Source organism: Dasypus novemcinctus, chromosome 5, assembly GCF_030445035.2.
Source record: "Dasypus novemcinctus isolate mDasNov1 chromosome 5, mDasNov1.1.hap2, whole genome shotgun sequence".
NCBI lineage: Eukaryota > Metazoa > Chordata > Mammalia > Cingulata > Dasypodidae > Dasypus > Dasypus novemcinctus.
The window spans coordinates 151802674-151821579 of record NC_080677.1 but is presented as its reverse complement, the minus strand read 5'-3'; the positions used below and the strand labels follow the sequence as shown (position 1 = coordinate 151821579).

Below are 18906 nucleotides of genomic sequence, written 5' to 3'. Positions count from 1 at the left end.
TACTGATTATACGCAGACCAGGGAGAGGGGTTGCCAAGGATGGCTGGAAGGAAAGACCTGAAAATCACCTAACAACTAAGACTAGCTGGGAGTCTCTCAATTTTTCCTCCTTTAACCAACACTATGTCGCAAAAAGGTGGAATAATGGGAATTACAATAGGAGGGAATGAAGGATGGGTAGTGACAACCGAGAAGGCCAAAGGAAATAAATTTGCATAATTAAGGACTATAATTATAATTAAGGACATGCCAAATTAAATTGTAAAATCTTAAAAGATCAAGAAGTCATCTGGACTCTCTCCCAGTGCAACACTGAAGTATGCAGGGGCCTTTAGTTTTCTCTTTAAAATGATTGTCATTTGCTGTACTCATCAATCCGATCTTTTAAATGGTTGGATTTAGCTCTTGATGTAAACATTTAATCACGGAACCTGTTTTCCATTCCACCTTGCCTTACAGTAATTTGAGCAGAATTTCACCCAAAACCTGTTTGAATTGACTCATTTGACCATTAATACACTCTAACACATTTCCTAAGTCTGTAACAGATCATTATAGAAACTACAAAAAACGAAATGACTTTTCTCCACAGCTGAAAATTGTGAAGGTATTTAAAAATATTCAAATCAAAATCTAGAAAAGTTTCTGTTTCAGTATCATGAAAACCTATGTTAATTTAGGTTAACAGATTCTGCAGATCTCTGTAAAATTTTTTAATAGCTATATTCTGTTAGTATTTTCTATTTTTTTTCAGCTCTGTAAGTGTTATGAGCCTAAGTGACTAAATAGCTTCCAGTGAGGAGAAGAGACAAAGAGGGGCCAGTTTTTTATTTTTTGTTTTGCCTTTTTAAAAAAATTATTTTCAAAGATAGGAAAATACATGATCAGTGTTTTGATTTCAATCACAAATAGAAGTTTCTACTCTTCACTACATTTCAGTATTTCTTATTACAGGCAGGTTTATAGAATTTCAATCAGTTTCCAATAATCTTATCTTTTTAAGTAAAAGTGATAGCTCCAAGGGGAAAAAAGAATGTTTTCGTGTGGAGAAGAAATAATTAATTCCATTTTATATTAAAGTAACCCATTCAGTAGTGAGGATCAGAGAAAATTCAAATTATGAAATTAAATTGTCATTAATGTAGAAATGAGTGAATAGAAGAAAACATGTAAATCGTAATGATATGGATATCTTTGAAAATTAAAAAAAACAAATGATAACCATTAATGACAAATTCTTTGCATTTCTAAAATCTCTAATATTTGGAAACCCTGCAAATCAAAAGCAAATGAAAAATAAATAACTACAATACATGAGAAGAAACACAAAAGAAGATAGCATTCCATTTAACCTTTAGGGAAGAGAAATAGAATCCAAAAGGAAAATAAAAATTCAAGGATTTTTTTCTGCCTCACTCTTCACCCTTTAACATTCTCCTGAGAACTGGGTTTTCTTTGAAGATATTTTTCTCTCAGTGGGCTTTCTATATTCCATGAGCTCTCTTGGATCATTGAGCAAGATAGGGTTGGTATGTTGGGACCAAAGATGGTAATATTTGTGTATTTTGGAAGGAATACAATCCTTTCTTGCTTTGCTTCATTTTTTACCCCTGCTATGATGCTTCTAAGAAAGAATGGGAAGGCAGGAACTAATATCCCTCCTGTCCACCTAAGCATACTCTGGAAACCTCCTGAGGTAGCTAAAAGTTATGCCAAGCACATCTGAACATGGACAGATCTGGAAACTACAGAACTCATTGGTTGTGCCAAATGGTAGCGCCACACAACTTCAGTCTTTGTGTAGAGTTGGCTTATCCCCCCCCACGAATGCCAAGACATACCTTCATTACTAGAACCGTGGCTCTGTTTTCTTCTACAAACTAGAAATTCTAGAAGTATTTTAGTTACAGCTTAATTCAAAGAAACAGGAATTTTTTTAATCTCAAAATCTTTCAGATTTTGAAAATTTTACTATTCTTCTGGGTATATACAATTGTAAGGGAAAGGAAAATATATTAGAGAAAACAGTTCTCAGAAGAAAAGGCATATGCTGATTTTGAGCATTATGACCATATATTGCATATCCACAAATCACCCTGACAAAGTAGAGGAATGGTCTCTGTTTGCTTCCACAGCCCAGCATCAGAGAGCAGAGGCTTTATGTCAGGCTCCGTTTTAGATCTACAAGTCAGACTTCTCACATCCAGGTTAGGGCAAGTCACTTAACCTCTCATGGCCTCAGTTTTCTCATCTGTAAAATGGGAATTAAATTAGATAATGTGCTCTGGCACACAGTAAGCGCTCAGAAACTGTTCTATATTAATTATTAAATCTAGCCAGTGGTCAGTAAGAAAAATGGAGGAGGGCAAAGGGGCATATTAGTAACAAAGCAAGCATGTTTCAAAAGCAATTTTTAGTTCACACCATGTTTTGATTTTTTAATGAGGAATTAATATCCCACAGCTCGAAAGGGAACTGACAACCACTTCACCACAATGTCAAGGAAGAGGGGACATAAGGATAGAATACAGGTTAGAAGACTTGCTTGACCTCATTATGAATTTACCCCAGATTCTCAAAAGTCTTTGACTCGTCCTTCAGTTTCCTCCAATGCCTATGGAAGGCTGTGTTTAGAAGTGAAATGGCCTCTTCTAGACACAGGACGTTCCGTAAGAGGAAGAGCACAGAGAAACACATAACAAATGCATGCAGCCAAATCCCGCCTCTAATATATTCATGGGACCCTGGCAAGTTCCTTAGTCTTTTTTAAGCAAGCCTCTGTTTCAGCATCTGTCAAAGGATGATTTTTAACAGGATCTACTTCATTGGTTGTTTTGAAGAATAAATGTAAACTGATGCTTGGCAAACAGTGGGCTTTCAATAAAAATTCTCTACGTTCAGCAATATTATTGCTTGTGTCCAAAATTCCAAAAGTTAGATATTAAGTATATGGAAAATGTTTTCATAGTGAGGTCGGATCCGGGCTGCTTCTCTGGGCCTCCTGCCTCCTCCTCCTCTACCTCGGAGAGCAGAAGTCCCGGGTAGAAGGGCTCCATTAGCATCGCTTTCAAATGAGAGAGATTAATCGTCTGCTCTGAAATCTGAAAAGTGAGCAAGCTGCAGCTTGAGGTTGTGAAAACAGTGCATACCCTCTTTATTTTAACCCCACGCTCGCCGCTCTCCCTGAGACCCTTTCTCTTTCCCGCTCACACAGTGACTGGGATGTCCCAGGGTTGGTAATTGCTGCAGCCCCCATGACTTCAAAGTGAGGCGGGGGCTGAATACAGACCAAAGCCAGGGCTATCTCTTCGCAGATGACTGGAGTCCAGAGGCGATAATCATTTCAAACTAGCCGAGAGAAGAAGGAGAACCATAATAATGTTAGTCAGGTAGCGGGTTCTACCTTATCAGCAGCAGCACATGCAAACATGAGCTGACAAATACTACACCAGAGGGTAGGATGAAAGTGGAATTAGAAAATTACTACCTTCAGGAGATGCTGGGCTTCCACATTCGATATGCAATTGTAATATAGATAACATGGAAAAACAGATAATAAATACAGCTTCTAATTCAAACATGACCTTCAAAGAGCTTTTTCCTCAGAAACTCTGACTAAAAACCCAAAACCTTTGAAAGAGCAGATCCAAACAATAAATATCCACCCTCCCTGCCCCAACCCTGGGGTCAGGTACATCACAGTCCATTCTTCTCAATAATAGCCTGGCACTGTGCTGTTATCACATTTTATCACCTATTCTAAAGCTCTTTATCACATTTGAAAGATATGCTTCCTTTACCACATTTTATCTCTGTTCCAGAGGTATCTTATCAATATTCACTGGGCGAGCTGTGTATGAGTATTTCTAAATGACAGTCCAGAACAGTATATGATAAACGGGAACATTGCTTCCACTCTGATCAGTGGGTGAGATAAAGAGAATGTGGCCAGCCGAAAAAAATCAACCCGGCTTGGTGAAGTGTCTGGATTATGTTTAAGAAGTTAGGGGACAATTTATCACTGAGCACACGGACCCTTCCAAAGATGAGGGGAAGCAAGGAACCCAGGTCGGAAGACCCAAAGTTTCTTGCAGAAGTGGCTTCCAGCTGGAGCCAAGTGGATGCCACTCGTTGTCCTTGAAAAGTGAGGGAGGCCCTGTAGGAAACTGTCCTCTCCTAAAGCCATATTTTATAGGTGCCAGAGCTCAAGCATTTTAATTGTGCTGAAGTACCTGCATCAGGCTCTTAAGGATCACTCTGTGCTCTTCTACCATGACATTGAAACAGAGACTGTTTCTGCTCTTACATCATGGGTGTCCATTCTGAAGAGGTTCATTTGGGCCTTGGGTAGAAAGCCCTCCCCGGGATAAGAGGGAGACATGCAGCTCACCCTCTCAAACAAGCACATGCCACTGTTTCACATTTCTAACAGCACTAAAAATAAAATTTTTAAACAAAATTCTATGAATGGTCTGGTTAAGGAAGGCTGTTATACAAAGAAATTAAATTGCACCAAATATAACAAGATATGCACATTCTCATCTTTGATGTAAGACCCAAATAAAACATTTAAGAGTTAATACAATTAAAAGGCATATTCTTGATCCATAAAAAGTAAAAGGAATTCAGTCCTAATAATGAATGTATTAACCAATCCAAATGCAGATGAAGTTATACTGTTCAGAAAACTTCCTGATCTTATTCATCCAGTGCCTGTAGACCAGGTGTGAAACCAGCTAAAAAGTTATAATGTCACAGATGACCTACTAGGCAGGGCAATGACCCCGATAGGCACCATAATCCTTTTTGCTGGACAGAGAATCACAAGCAATTGAGCGGAAATTATTTCCTCTCTGGGGCAGTTGAACTAGCATAACGACATCACCAACGCTGTGACTCTGTTAGCTGAGTCGTTTCATAAACAATGTTAATGATGTCAGGGTTGCAGGGTCAAACCCCAGATGGGCGCATTGTCTTTGGAGAGAGACATGGAGTCCCATAGCCCTGAAGGCTTCAGGAGCAAATGTTTCTGGTCAAATGGGCATCAAGAACTCACCAAAACCCATCAGCATTTCTGGAAAAGCAGATCAAGTGACAATTTCTTTATGCCTAATTAAGCCCAACAAGAATGGCCCCGGGAGGGAAGACACTATGCAATGAAAGAATCTCATCATCAAAGAATACAAAAGGTCAAAAAAGTGATCTGATTTTTTAGATTAGATTGTCAAAGAGATTAGAGAAAAAGATGGTGGGAAATCTGGGCCAGAAGCTTGCTTGCTTTGAAGAATGAGAGAGTTCTCAACAATCACAATCTAATAGGACATTCACAAATGATCCCAATGGGGAGAGAATAAGAACAATCAGAAAAGGTCAATTTGACAGCACAAGGAGTGTTCCAAAGACAGGTGAGTCTCTTGCAAATGTTCCCAACAACATTCCTTAAAATCTCACCCAAATGGGACCTCGCCCCAGCTCCAAAACCATAATGTCATTATTCCCCATCCACTCAGACTGTACTACCACCTTGCGATGTAAACCAATGTGGCAGTTTGGTATTGTTTATGAATTCCAAAAATAAATAATGAATTATTTGTAAACTGGTCTGTTCCTCTGGGTATATTAGATTGTATTAGACACAGAGGTTTTACTTTTACTTTATTAAATAAAGATTAGGGCTTTTATTTGACCATGTCATTGGGACACCTTAGTTTGAGTCCCCACCTACAGCTAGCCTACAGCTTTGGGCTATATAAACAGATGCTCAATCAAAGTAGGGGAAAAGAGGAGTAAATACACGGAGAAGCACATACCCAGGAAGAGAGCGTGCTTCATAGACATGGCCCCAGGAAGAGAGATGAGACTGATAGTCTACAGCTGACCTTGCAGAGAGAGCAGAGCAGCTGAGCCCCAAAGAAATGAGCCCCAGGAAGAGTGACAAGCCTTATGCCCACCTACGGCTGAGATCAGAAGAAGTTGGGACCATGGAGCCTTAAGAGGAAGAAAGAAGGTCAAACCCTTACAGGCATCGCCTGCCATCTTATGTCAACACGTGGCAACAGACTCTGGGTGAGAAAGAACCTCTCATGGTACCTTGAGTTGGACTCTTTAAGGCCTGGTAACTGTAAGCTTCAACTCCAAATAAATACCCTTTATAAAAGCCAACAGAATTCTGGTACTTTGCATCAGCACCCCTTTGGCTGACAAATACAACCAATTCTACAGGATGTGGCTATTTCTTCTTTGACATGATGCATTCTAAGCCTAAAACACAAATGCCATTTAAAACACAATTAGATATATATGAATAAGCACCACATTTTATAATAACTTATCATGTTTTTCACATTTTTGTTTTCCCATCACTACTAATTAAAGATTAACTACCACTTCTAGAGAGGAGTTTGATGAGTCAGAGCCTGGAAAACAAATTATTTTGACAGCCGCAGCAATATCAAAGAGCTGACAGGTAAGAATCACCTACCAGGGCAGACTTCAACCCTTTTCTGTAAATATGTTTAGATCTGGCCTCACTCTCAGGCTGGGGCTATTCCAAACAATTCTCAGTTCAATTTTAAAAAATGAGAAGATGGAAAAGGATAAGTTGGCTGATTAATATAGCTTATCAGTCATTAAAATAAGTCAAGTTCCATTTTGAACTCCAGCATTCCTCCAACATTTACCAGCAGGAGATGATTCACAAGATGGTGGAGATCTTAGAGGAGAAACAGTGGATATAAGGGCACAAAATTGGGATATGATAGCCGAGCTTGAGAAATCCACTAAGCATGTCTAAGAAGAGGTCAATAATTAAAATCTTGATTTCCCTAAAGGGTTACCGCTATCTTCAGATCTACAGATAAACTCTCTGGTATTTATTATAGCTTTTATGATCAAGGTTATGATCTTGGAAACATTCACAACATTCTCTCTCTCTCTCTCTCAATCCTATGCCATTTAATTGTATCATAGTCAGAAGCAGCCTGGGGAGAAATACAATCCCCAAATTGTATAGACCTGCAGCAAGTCTTTCAGGGAAGCAAAACCAGCAGAAAAGTCTGGACACATATCCTTCTAAATTGAATCTATGATTTGATGGACATTCTGTAAATTGTTTTCCTTGAGAATATTTTTCTAGCTCTAACTAACTGATGAGAAGAAAGTGAGAGAGTAAAGGTCAACAGCCAAAAAGAAAGTGCTAGCATGTCAGAGGATCCAAACACTCAACTTAAGAAAAAAAGACCCGGGGTTAATAAGGAAAATGAGAAATGTAATTAAAGTTTTTCTGTTCTGTTATAAGCTGAAGAACGATTTACTCTCTTAGCATCTTAATGACTGCCTGCTACATACCTTGACAGAGTGAAGCTTTCCACAAAGAATTCATCCTGGGAAACCTCATTTTGTGCTTTCTGAACCTTCTTGCCCATCAAGTCCTTTCCCTGTCACATGATGTCACACCTGAATTCTATCTCAGCATTACTCCAGCCCCTCCTGGGAAAATGTGATCATTTACCTGGTGTTCAGGGAAAACAGATAAGGTGAAGGAGGGTTGATTCTAGTGCTGACATCCTATTCAATGAAATCTTAAAATAATTTTCAAGTAATAGAGAAGTAACTTCCTTTCAAACCGAGCTTCTTTCTTCCAAGGAAGATTCCCAGGTTGCTCAAAGCAAATAGCATGGAATGGTTCAATTTAAATGATAGGAATTTATTCACTCACTGTTTTGAAGCAGAGAAAATATCCAAATCAAGGCATCATCAAGGTGATGTTTTCTCCCGATGGACTGTGCCATTTTGGACTGGCTGCCAATGATCCCCGGCTCCTTTGTCACAAGGCAAGGCACATGGTGGCTTCTCCTGGTCTCTTCCTTCTCTTCCAGGTTCCTTTTCAGATTCTTGCTTCCTGTGGCTTTTTTCTCCATCTGAATTTCATGAAAGGCTCCAGTAATAGGATTAATAACCACCCTGATTGAGGTGGGACACACCTTTACTAAAGTAACCTCAACAAAAGGTTATACACTGGTTTTTCAACTGGTTTTCACTCACAGGAATGAATTAGATTTAAGAACATGTTTCTCTGGGGTACATACAGTTTCAAATCACCACAAGAGTCACTCAATTAATATATATCTCTTCCCTAGACTCCTAATCATGACCAAATATCTCCAGAAAGCCTTTTCCTGAGAAGCCCAGCCCAAAGTAACTGCTCCCTTCCCTCCCTCCCCACAAGCTCTTATCTCTAACATCCATTTGGTACTTACCCTGCCTTGTAGAGTTAGTTGTCTGTTTATGTAAACTTGTCACACTCCCCAAGTAGATGGTAAACTGACGCAAGGGTCATTACATAGATAGCATAAGTGATTAACCACTCAACACAATACCTTGGATAATAAGTAATCAAGAAATATTTGTTGATTAAATATATGCATATCTTTATAAGTATTTTGTTAAATAAGCAAAACGTCCCTACTCAACTACAAAGTGAGGGACTTAATTTAGATGATGTTTAAACTCCATCTGAGCTTTAGTATTCTAGATTATTCATTTATTTGCCATAAAATGTTAGACTAAAGTTTATCTTCACACAATCTGTAGAAGTATTTACTGGTCAACTGATCAAGTCAATAGACAAGATTCAGGAAATCTTTGAGTAAAGGCATTTATTTTTGCACTGCAGGTACACCTACTTGATTCTAATTGATAAATTATAAAATCCTTATTTTTAATTTCATTAACTTTCTTCCCTTTGGTACTTGAAAGCAATGAAAGTGTATTTCTTTAAAATATAATCTGTGATTCTGCATCTTGAATTACTAAAACTCATTTCATCCCATCCAGTTCATGGCAAAGACAAAGTTCACTCACTGCTTCATTTCCTTAAGACCAAAACCTTTTTAAGATTTTGCAAGGCGGGAAATGCCAAGCCATTCTATTAAATCTCCCCTTCCAGTCTCTACCCATCTCATAGTCAATTCATTAAATATTTACTGAGAGGCTATGATGCTTCAGACAGTAGACTACACAGTAGACAGAAAAATTACAAGTACAGGAGAGAATAGCAGGCAACTGTAATTCAGTGGTCACAAGATAGAAAAAAGCAGAATACTCTCCTAGCCTCAGGGAAATATTCTGGAAGATGAACTATCCTTACTAAAATCTGAAGAAGTAGAAGAATTCAGCAAAAAATGATAGTTTTACTGGGGAGTACTTTCTAGAGAGAAGGAACTAGTCATGCAAAGGTGAGGAGGTGAGAAAGAGTGTGTTGTTAAAGGAACAACTTTAAGCTGGCTGACCTAGAGGGCAAGTTAGGGAATAGGGAGAAGAAAATAAGTAAAGTAACCAAAGAGATGGACAGTGGTAAGATCATCCCCAGATCTTGTGAGTCATTATAAGGAGTTTGGACTTTATTTTCTGGGTGAAAAGAAAAACCATTGAAGACACAAGAGTAAAGTAATCAACCTGTATGAAGGTGTCACATAGAGAATCAATGGAAGCCGGTTGAGACTTGGCATGAGGATTGCAAGAAGCATAAAAAGATGGTGGCCTGGACCAGGGCAGTTACTGTGGACACATAGACATAGGAATGATCAGGCTTCTGACACATTGAAGAGGAAGCATCTACAGGAGTCAGTTATTGGTTGAATATGAGGGTCAGGGAGGTGGAGTAGTCAAGGAGGATGCTGGGTTTCTGGCTCAGGTAGCCAGGTGAGCAGAATGATCATTCACTGAGATTTGGAACAGAGGAGGCAGTGGTCATGGTGGGGAGTAGTCAGGAAAGAATGGGGGGAGGACAGATTATGAATTGGGTTTTTGTGGTGTTGCATTTGATATGCTTGTGAAATATCCAAATGAAGAAGTCCAGCTGGTAATTGGCTAAATGGATCTACAGAAAACTCTCACCTGGAGAGAGGATGCCATTAACATATAAATGGCAATTGAAGCCATTGGAGGGTGGAAACAGGAAATTAAGAGCTGAAGAGAACAGGAACAACTAATTAACAATAATGTTTAGCAATGGTTAGAGGAAGAGGAAGTCAGGAAGAAGAATGAAAGGGGAGAGCTGGAGAAGTAGAAGGAAAACTAGATGAGGATGGTATCATCCAATACAAAGGGAGAGAATGTTCCTAGAAAGGAGAAATTGATGGGGCCAAGAGATATTGATAGATGAAGATTGAAATATAGCCATTGGATTTATGAGCAGAGAGGTCTTTGTAGACCTTGTTGAGAACAATTTAGTAGCATGATGATTAAAAGCCAAACTGTAGAACTCACTTTCCTCACCTCCTAGCAGTCCTGGGCACAGCCATCCACTGTCTCACCCGCAAATGGCTGCTTCATTGACTTCTGCATCCCAGTCCCCGCTGGCTTCCCTCTTACATCCCTGACTCATTCCCCGGACCCTTTCCTCCTGCTCTCACCCCTGAGCCTGAGCATCCTCCAAGGGCCAGCTTTAGACTGCTCTGCTCCTCCCCTCTCTCATTCTCCTCCTCCCACCACTGCCAAGGACCTCAGCCTCCCACCTGAATCATTCCATAGCCAAACCCTAGTTCCTATAGCTGCCTCCCAATTCTCTCTTTCTGTCTCTCTGTCTCTCTCTCTGGCAGTGACCTCTGCATCTCATCCCAGAACCATCCCATTAATTGTATACTTGGCTTCTGTAACTTCATCAGCGGAAAGTATCTTAAAGTCAAGATAATCCTAACTAAGCTCCTGACTGGCCTCCCCTTCCAGTCTCCAACTTCCCTTCTCCCAATCCCTCTAATTCTCCTGATTTCCCCCCTTTCCCTCATTTCAAAACATGGGTATATTTTTCCATTTGCTTTTGTTCCCTGTATTCAATCTGTTGAGAAGACACACATCCATCTTATCTCCCCTACATTCCTCACATTGTCTTCAGTCTTTCATTACCAACCACATCCACCATTCTAGTTTAGGCTTTTCTTACACTTTATCAGGACTCAAAGAGACTTCTAATCAGTCTTTCTACATCCTGCCTGTTGAACAGTGCTATACACTTCAGTAAGGTACAATTACAATCATGTTTCTTCCATGCTTAAAATACTTTAGTGCCTTCCATATTCTACTGAATTAAGTACAAACTTCTCAAATGTGCCTTTAGAACCCTCTGTTACATGGCATTTGATATCCTACTTTTCCAGCTCACCATTTCTCTATCTGCTCTCTAAGTCTCAAACAAATAAGATTGCTCACTCTTTAACAAATTAAGCCCACACTTACTCACCCAGCTTCTAACCATCATGTTTCTCCTCTGGAAATCCTTTCCATTCTATAAAGCCCATCTCCAATGCTATCCCTGCATTCTACCAACTCCTCACTAAAACACCTACCCCAAAAAAATCTTCATAGCATTTGTATTGCCTCTCTCTTGTGGCACTTAACTATTTCATTCTTAATTACAAACATTTGTGTCCTGGAATTATCACTCTTTATTGCAATCCAAGCTTCCAGTAGGCCATATCCATGCCTGCTACACTACACAGTATAAAACTGCAGTTTTTGGTGGACAATAACTGTCTGTTGGCCTGAAAGAGTGAAATTCCATTGCACATGTGTAAACATTTCTTAATGAGTTAATTTTCCCTTCTCCAGTGGAATCTAGAAGAGAAGTCCCAAATTGGCAGCTGGAGGCTGAATCTGGCCCACAGATGTGTTTTGTTGAATCCATAGTCTTAAGGATTTTTTCTTTAAACAGAATATGTTACATAAATGGCCAGACTGCCAGTTCCCCTGTAAAAGTTGAGATTTTTTGCAACAGAGAGCCCATACTCACTTATGGTAATAATGGCCTCAAGCTAGACAGTACCTACTCTCTTGAGATAAGGCATGCACGCCTCAGTTCATCCCACTCCCCAGCCCTCCACACAGCTACTTACACTTGGCCCACTTCTTCATTTATGTTACCTTTGGGTCTCTGGTAAGGAGTTCCCAACCCTTAGCTGAATGTCCTTTAAGGGCAGCCTATAAATTTACGATGGTCTCTTTCTCACCTAGGACTGTTCCTAGAGTCAAGTTTGATGGTAAATGACCAAGTAGCCTTCCTTTCCTTCCTTCAGTGAGAGCCTTCGCCCTTATCTCCAACCCACACATCCCTTTACATAGAGTCCTTTGCAGCCAGGAGCGCAGCTATGGTTCTTCAGCTGGAAGAACCCTTCCATGGAATCAAGTTGGATGACTAATATGTTTTCAAATGTTAATGTATTAGTAATAATAACATTTCCTGCATGGGTATAGTGTAAGTGTGACAAATCTTTGTCAACATTGATGTCATGTGCATGCTCACTCACACACAGACACATTCACGGCAGACCTCACAAACCAATCCCAGGTCTCTTTCCAGCTAGGTCCAAACAGATTCTCAGAAATCATCTCAATATGACCCTCAGGAAGCCATTACTGATGGCTTGGAGCTGGCAATACTGAAGAGCCAAGCAGTGCTTCCCAGTACATGCTACATACACGTATCATCTTTTTACTCTCACAGCAGGAACAGGTGGTAGACAGAAGAGTAGCACCATTATCATTTTGGAATTGAGAAAATCAATTCTGAAAAATGCCTCACTTATCTAATGTCAAATAGGATAAAGGTAATCAGGATACACTGAAAATTCTACCCCTGGGATAAAAATCTGCTGCCATACAGGAAGGGAGAAGAGAGACAACAATTCATTAGGAAAAGACTGAGGCTTTAGTTGACTTTAAGCTGCAATGCCATGAAAATAAGACATAGGTTCCTAAAAGTTGGTGCAAGCTTGAGCTGCCTTACCTATCAAGAGAAGCAATATTCCTGCTCTGCACTTCTTCGGGCACACCCCAGGGGGTGAGCCCTGGGAACATTGTGGTTGTTTCCACTTAATAGAGAGAAACAGATGCACCTGCGAAGTAGACAGCAAAGCACGGGAAAAGGTCAAAGGAAATGAGGGTCTCTCACTTGGCAAAGAGAAGAGGTGGCCATCACATGGAACCCTTTCTCAGTTGTGGGAAGACTCCAAAAAGAAGACTTGGACTCTAGAAGGGAACGACATAGAAATGAATCAAGTTGCTCACTCACTCTGTCACTGGAAATGTTTGAGGAGCTTTTGGGGGAACATCATATACTGTCTAATCATCTGTGCCTCCATATGAAAGTCACTTAGCTAGGAAGGGCTGAAATCAAATTTGCTGATACCTGATCTGGTATACTTTCCTCCACGCTATAGGCTTAAAAGTGTAAGTATTAAAAATATATCTTAGAGAAATATATTTGCATTTTAACAGAGAACTTTGATCGTTAGAGCAGGGGTTCTTAACAAGGGGTCCATGAGCTTGAACTGAAATTCAAAAAACATTCTTTTGGGGACGTGTTGGTGTAGGTATGATATATTCATTAAATAATTCACATTATAGTGTTGACTTAGTAAGGGGTCTATGGTTTTCACATGACTAGCAAAGAGGTCCATGAAATAAAAAACTTAGAAACTTCTGTCTTAGAGCAAAGAAATATATGATGTGGTGAATTTGAACAACATGATATACTGAGCTATACAGTTTTTGTTTCTTGCATAGGGTAAGTTATCATTGGCTTTCATACCATACCTCATGGCATCACCTTCTTAACCTATACTTAAGCTAAATCTTGCCAAGAAAACCCTATAAAATGCCCAAGGATATTTGTCTTCTAAAAAAAAATCACAAAGAATCAGGATATATCTAGTTAATAATCTGCATGTAACTGCAAACTTTGGATGCTTGGTTCTAAGATTTTGTCAACAAATAACCCACCTGTAGGAGCTATGCTCTACCTTTATCATGCCTGGGAGTAGAGAAGTATGGGATCCAGGCACTAGATGATCTGTGTAAGGGGATGGATGACAATATGACAATTAGATAACAGACAGTAATTACAGAGAATGAGGCCAAGGGGCAGCAAAGCAAGCAAAAGACTTTCACCAGACAGGCCTGCATCTGAGAAGTGCTGAGCCAGAGGGCAAGCAAAAGAGTTGGAGAATGAACCAACCAGATATGTGGCCAGAAATACCAGAACTTCTCCAGCATAAGGAATGGCAATACACCTAGACAATAGGCTGGTGGATCTGAAATCATTCTGAGGCACTAACACCGAGAGGGCACCGTGCTGATCGCTGTATGGATACAAGGTTCTGAGTCATCAAAGAACTTTCTACTTGTTTCCTGTTAGATCAAGAGCCAAACCCATAGCAACCAAAGCCCAACATTTAAAGGTGGGAATGGCAAGAGAATGTGTCTTTAGAAAAAGGAGAGGATGAGAGAGTTCGAAGACAATTCTGACCCATTGTAACAGAAGCCACCTCCCACATTCAGATGCTTCTTCACTGGTTTTCCAGTTATACAACGTGTTACCTAAGGTCACAGAAGCTTAGTTAGGAGAATGGGAGACAAAGATTTTACACATTTCCAGAGCTGAGTAGTAAGTACATTATGACTAGTGAACACAATAGTTCTTGGGGATACCACATGCACATGCACATGCACGCACGCGTACACACAGTTTTACTCCCTTGTTTGGCTCAACAACATAGCTTGACAAGAACACAAATGGGGAAAAATAGAAACAGAATAGTCTTGCATATCACTATCTGGCAACTCTACCTCCCGGGTGGAGTATAAGCCTCACCTTCTGCTAGATTTTCAAATGTGGGAAAACAAAGCACACATTCCCAGAGAGCAAATACTTCCCTGCTTCCTATGTGGCCGTGTTGTACAAAGCCCCATATGCAGGTGGCTGCCTATTAAATGCCTCTTAATGACTCTGGTGAGATACCAGGAATCATACAATGACTGCAGAGACAGCAGTTTTCCTAGCCTGTGTCTAAGATACGCTAAATGCCTTTAGCTCTCTACGCTAGATCCGTGGGAGGGAAAGGGTTACTAGCATCCGCTTTCACCTAAATAGTTCATGGAATAGCTTTGTTCAAAAGCAAACTATCACTGAAAAAGAAAAGGGAAAATTTTGCTTGTAAAATAATCCAAAAATAGTGATTAATGGATATACTTAACTGGGTATTGGCTACATCCATCTCTGTCATAAAGTTGCCTCCATAGCTTTTAGAGACCTTCATCAGTGCTAATTTTGAAAGAGATCGTCCACCAGAAGCAGGTTAGAGAAGTTACCTTTCCTGCCTTAGGACTGGGTGCTAGGCAGGCTCTCTAGAAGCAGATCATGGCATTTAGTGATGGGTGAGGGCCACCCAAGGCACAAAGGGCTAGGAAAAAAAGGCCTGCTATTTGCTGAACAGAAAACGCCACTCTTCTGGTGCCTCGCTCAGGGACAGAATCAATGCTTATTTCTAATTGTCAGGCTTGGGTAATAACTCAATACCAAATGCTTAACTGAGTGGGGCTCTATCTAATCAGATGTATTATAGAGTGTAAATCTGCTTTCTAGGAATGCACAGGCAGGGGAAAAATAGAGGGTCCCCAATCATCCATACAGTGTATAAAGAAGGGCCACACCATCTCCTGTTCACAAAGAGGGTTGGATTAGCTCAGCGTGACCTAGACTCCTGAAACACTAACGAAGCTCGGTCAGAATTTGGGAGAACTGCTGTGAGGTGACAGGAGATTCTTGTTACAGAAGCTGGGCATCTTGATCTTCTTTCCAAATGCCTTCTAAAGTAATGGACAATTTGGTGGCCCACAATTCAACTTCTCTTACGTAAGTAATCTGATTAAATTAAATGCTCAGTGGAGATTGATTGGCCACTTACAATCTATAACAACATTACAGGAAACAGGATGCAATTTTAAAGAGAGAACTAAAGAGAAAAGAAAATGCTAAGCATTGTCTGTTCACTTCCTGAGGTTTTTGCATCAGCTTCCCTCCTCCGTCATGCTCTGCGGCTCCTTGACAGCAGCTCCTTGAAAAGCAGCTCCCCAAAAATTTTAAAAAAGAAAAGCAGTTCCGCATTTGGCCTATCAACCACACTGTCATCTCCATGCTACTCCGCCCAAATTCCTAAGTCATAATTGAAATCTTTCTAGACACTGAAACACTTTAGCTTTCTAGAAATGAAAGCCGATCCTCCTCCAAATGGGGCCCTTAGGAAACGGTGGCATTTCCCATTCAAACGACAAATGGCTCTTACACCAATCTTAATTTAACTTGGGCTGAACATCCCAGTTGTCTTTTGGCTCTGGGTCCACAGATCAAGACCTGTTGCAACATTTTACAAGTTACTGATCTCATCCTTTGATGATCAGGCATGGCCATGTGCTGTTCCCCTCTCCATATGCCAAGGGCGTCTACGAGCACCACAAGGTGCTTGGACTTCTCTGATATTTCACGAGAGAGGACTGGGGCTCAGTGAGGCTAGATTACAGAGCTCCTGCCCCCAGAGCAAATAAGCTGATGAGTTAGGACACAAATTCAGGCTGGCGATTGCAGAGCCTGTGGTCTTGCTACACACTACTCACCACCTTCCCACTGGTTTACCCTGTGAATGGAGAAAGAAATTCTTTACCACTTACAATGGCTTGGATAAGAGAATGGGAGAAGGGGAAAAAGACCAGGGCAGCAATTGGTTCAGAGACTGAATAAGCAAGTAACATTCAAGATGGCAGATAACAAAATTCAAATCAAGGCAAGAAATTCAGAGCCCCAACTGAGATTATCAGAAATTGAAGCAGCAGGGCAGGAGAAACAAAGGGTCAAGAACTAGTGGCCAAGAATTGGATTTGGCTCAACTGATAGAGCATTCACCTACCACATGGGGGGTCCAGGGTTTAAACCCTGGGCCTCCTGACCCATGTGGTGAGCTGGCCCATGCGCAGTGCTGATGCGCGCAAGGAGTGCCATGCCACGCAGGGGTGTTCCCCCTATAGGGGAGCCCCATATGCAAGGAGTGCACACTGTAAGGAGAGCCATCCTGCACAAAAAAAGTACAGGCTGCCCAGGAGTGGCACCGCACACTGGAGAGCTGACACAGCAAGATGATGCAACAAAAAGAGACACAGATTCTCGGTGCCACTGACAAGAATACAAGCGGACACAGAAGAATGCACAGCTAGTGGATACAGAGAGCAGACAAATGGGGGTGGCAGGTGGGGAAGGGGAGAGAAATTTAAAAAATTTTTTTAATCTTAAAAACAAAAAAGAACTAGTGACCAGCAAGGGAAAGCAAGGGCAAGGCGAGCTGGAAACCAAACCCAAGGCACAGGGAGCGAAACACAACCCTGATGCCAAGACAACTGATGGCCCCCAGGCCAGATGCTTTTATTCTCTTGCACCTTGGTTTGAGCCAAGCCTTGGTGAATCTGGCCTAATGCCCTGCAGGTGAAGAAAATGGGAAACAGCTGACGGGCTAGGGAATGTGGGAGCAAGAAGCAGGCCCTCTTCTCTGGCTAGAGCATTCCCCAGACAGGTGGCAAGAGGATAGCCTGTTCCCAATCAAACCGAGCTGGCTGGAAATAGCTAAGATGAAAAACAAACTCCAGGCCTTTCCTTCAAAATCTCCACATGCAGTGGAAAGCGGCTGCTGAGCTGGGCCTTTGCAGGGGAGAAGAATGTTTTCCCAATTGAGAACTGACACAGAAACGTCTGTGGCCAGCTCCCGGAATGCAGCAGGGTCCCAGCTCCAGGTGAAATTCGGACTCAGCAACAATACTGATGATAATAAAATCACCCCTTTGAAAACTGTTCATGGCTGAACCCTTGACATTTGTTTCCTTGTGCGCTCTTCCCATCAGTCCTGAGGTTTTCCCATTTTACAAGTGAGGAGATGCGGAGTGACTTGCCCATTGTCAGCAGGAGCCCAGCACTCCTGTGGGAGGAAGGCTGTAGTAGAAAAGCAGACGCCAAAGCCTGTGTTCCTTCTACTTAAGGCTAATCAGAACATCAAAATTCAAAGGGTAAGAGGAAAGGGGAATGGACTACGTGTGTTTTCTGTCTATTAAAATTAACTGGGAAAGGTTGAACACACACACACTTTATATTATATATATATGTACACACATATATACACATATGTACACACACATATATATACACACGTGCGCAATTCCTATATCAAATTGTGCAGCTTCAAAGTCACTCCCAAATCTTTTTATTTTTAAAGTGATCACATTCATCCCTTTTTCTCCCAGAAGAAATGGACACACACTTTTAAAACAAGTATTAGTTTCTTCCCATCCCTCTTTAGAAAAATTGATTTGATGATCATTCTCCATAATTTAACTTTTTTAGAAAATGGAAAACAAGTGTTTTACTTCAAAAGAATTCTATGTCCATTTTTTTTAATTTTAAACAATATTATTTAAACTTCTAGTTATTAAATGCCAACCTGATCCCATACCCCTTAAATATTCTAGCTGAATTCTATGGTTGTTAAGGGACATGGGTAAGTTTCGCAGAAATATCCCAGCTGGAATTTTTAGTTCCCTGATTTTAGACCAGGAATTGTGAGATCTACCAGGGAAAATGTTAAGTTCCCTCTGCACAAGGGAAATTTTCAAAAGGCTTTTTTTTCCTATTAACTGAAATGTAGACTATGCAGGACATTTGGACCATCAACAAGACAAGAAGTTGGAGACTTTCACATTTTTAAAAAATATACTTTGCTAGCTCATAAAAATGTATGTTTTAAATTTTAAACACACTTCATCTTTAGAAAATCAGTTTTATGGAAATTGATTTAAGGACACATACACCTTATTGGCTGGGTGTTATCTGCAATTTTACTGCAAACACTAGCGTGCCCCTTCAAAGAAATTCCCAGGACCTGCTGTACCTAAAAAAAAAGTTCGTTTACTCAATTGCACCATCCTTGTTCCCAAATGGACTCTTCCTAACAAGCACAGAAGCTGAAAACACCACCGGAAAAATATCCTGGAAAATGGTTCACAATGTTATAATGGATTACAGATGGGTTGGGAACC

At 40.6% G+C, this 18906-nt stretch overlaps 1 long non-coding RNA gene across 2 annotated transcripts; it reads right to left on the bottom strand.

Moving 5' to 3' along the window:
• Positions 1-1915: 1915 nt before the first annotated feature.
• Positions 1916-8159, bottom strand: LOC131278565 (uncharacterized). Of its 2 annotated transcripts, XR_009185934.2 has the most exons (4): positions 7718-8159; positions 7348-7510; positions 2567-3348; positions 1916-2251 (listed from the first exon to the last, which is right to left on the bottom strand). It is a non-coding gene; the product is annotated as an uncharacterized lncRNA (long non-coding RNA). The 2 variants fall into 2 exon arrangements; XR_009185933.2 differs by lacking the exon at positions 1916-2251 and having other exon boundaries at positions 2263-3348.
• Positions 8160-18906: the final 10747 nt, after the last annotated feature.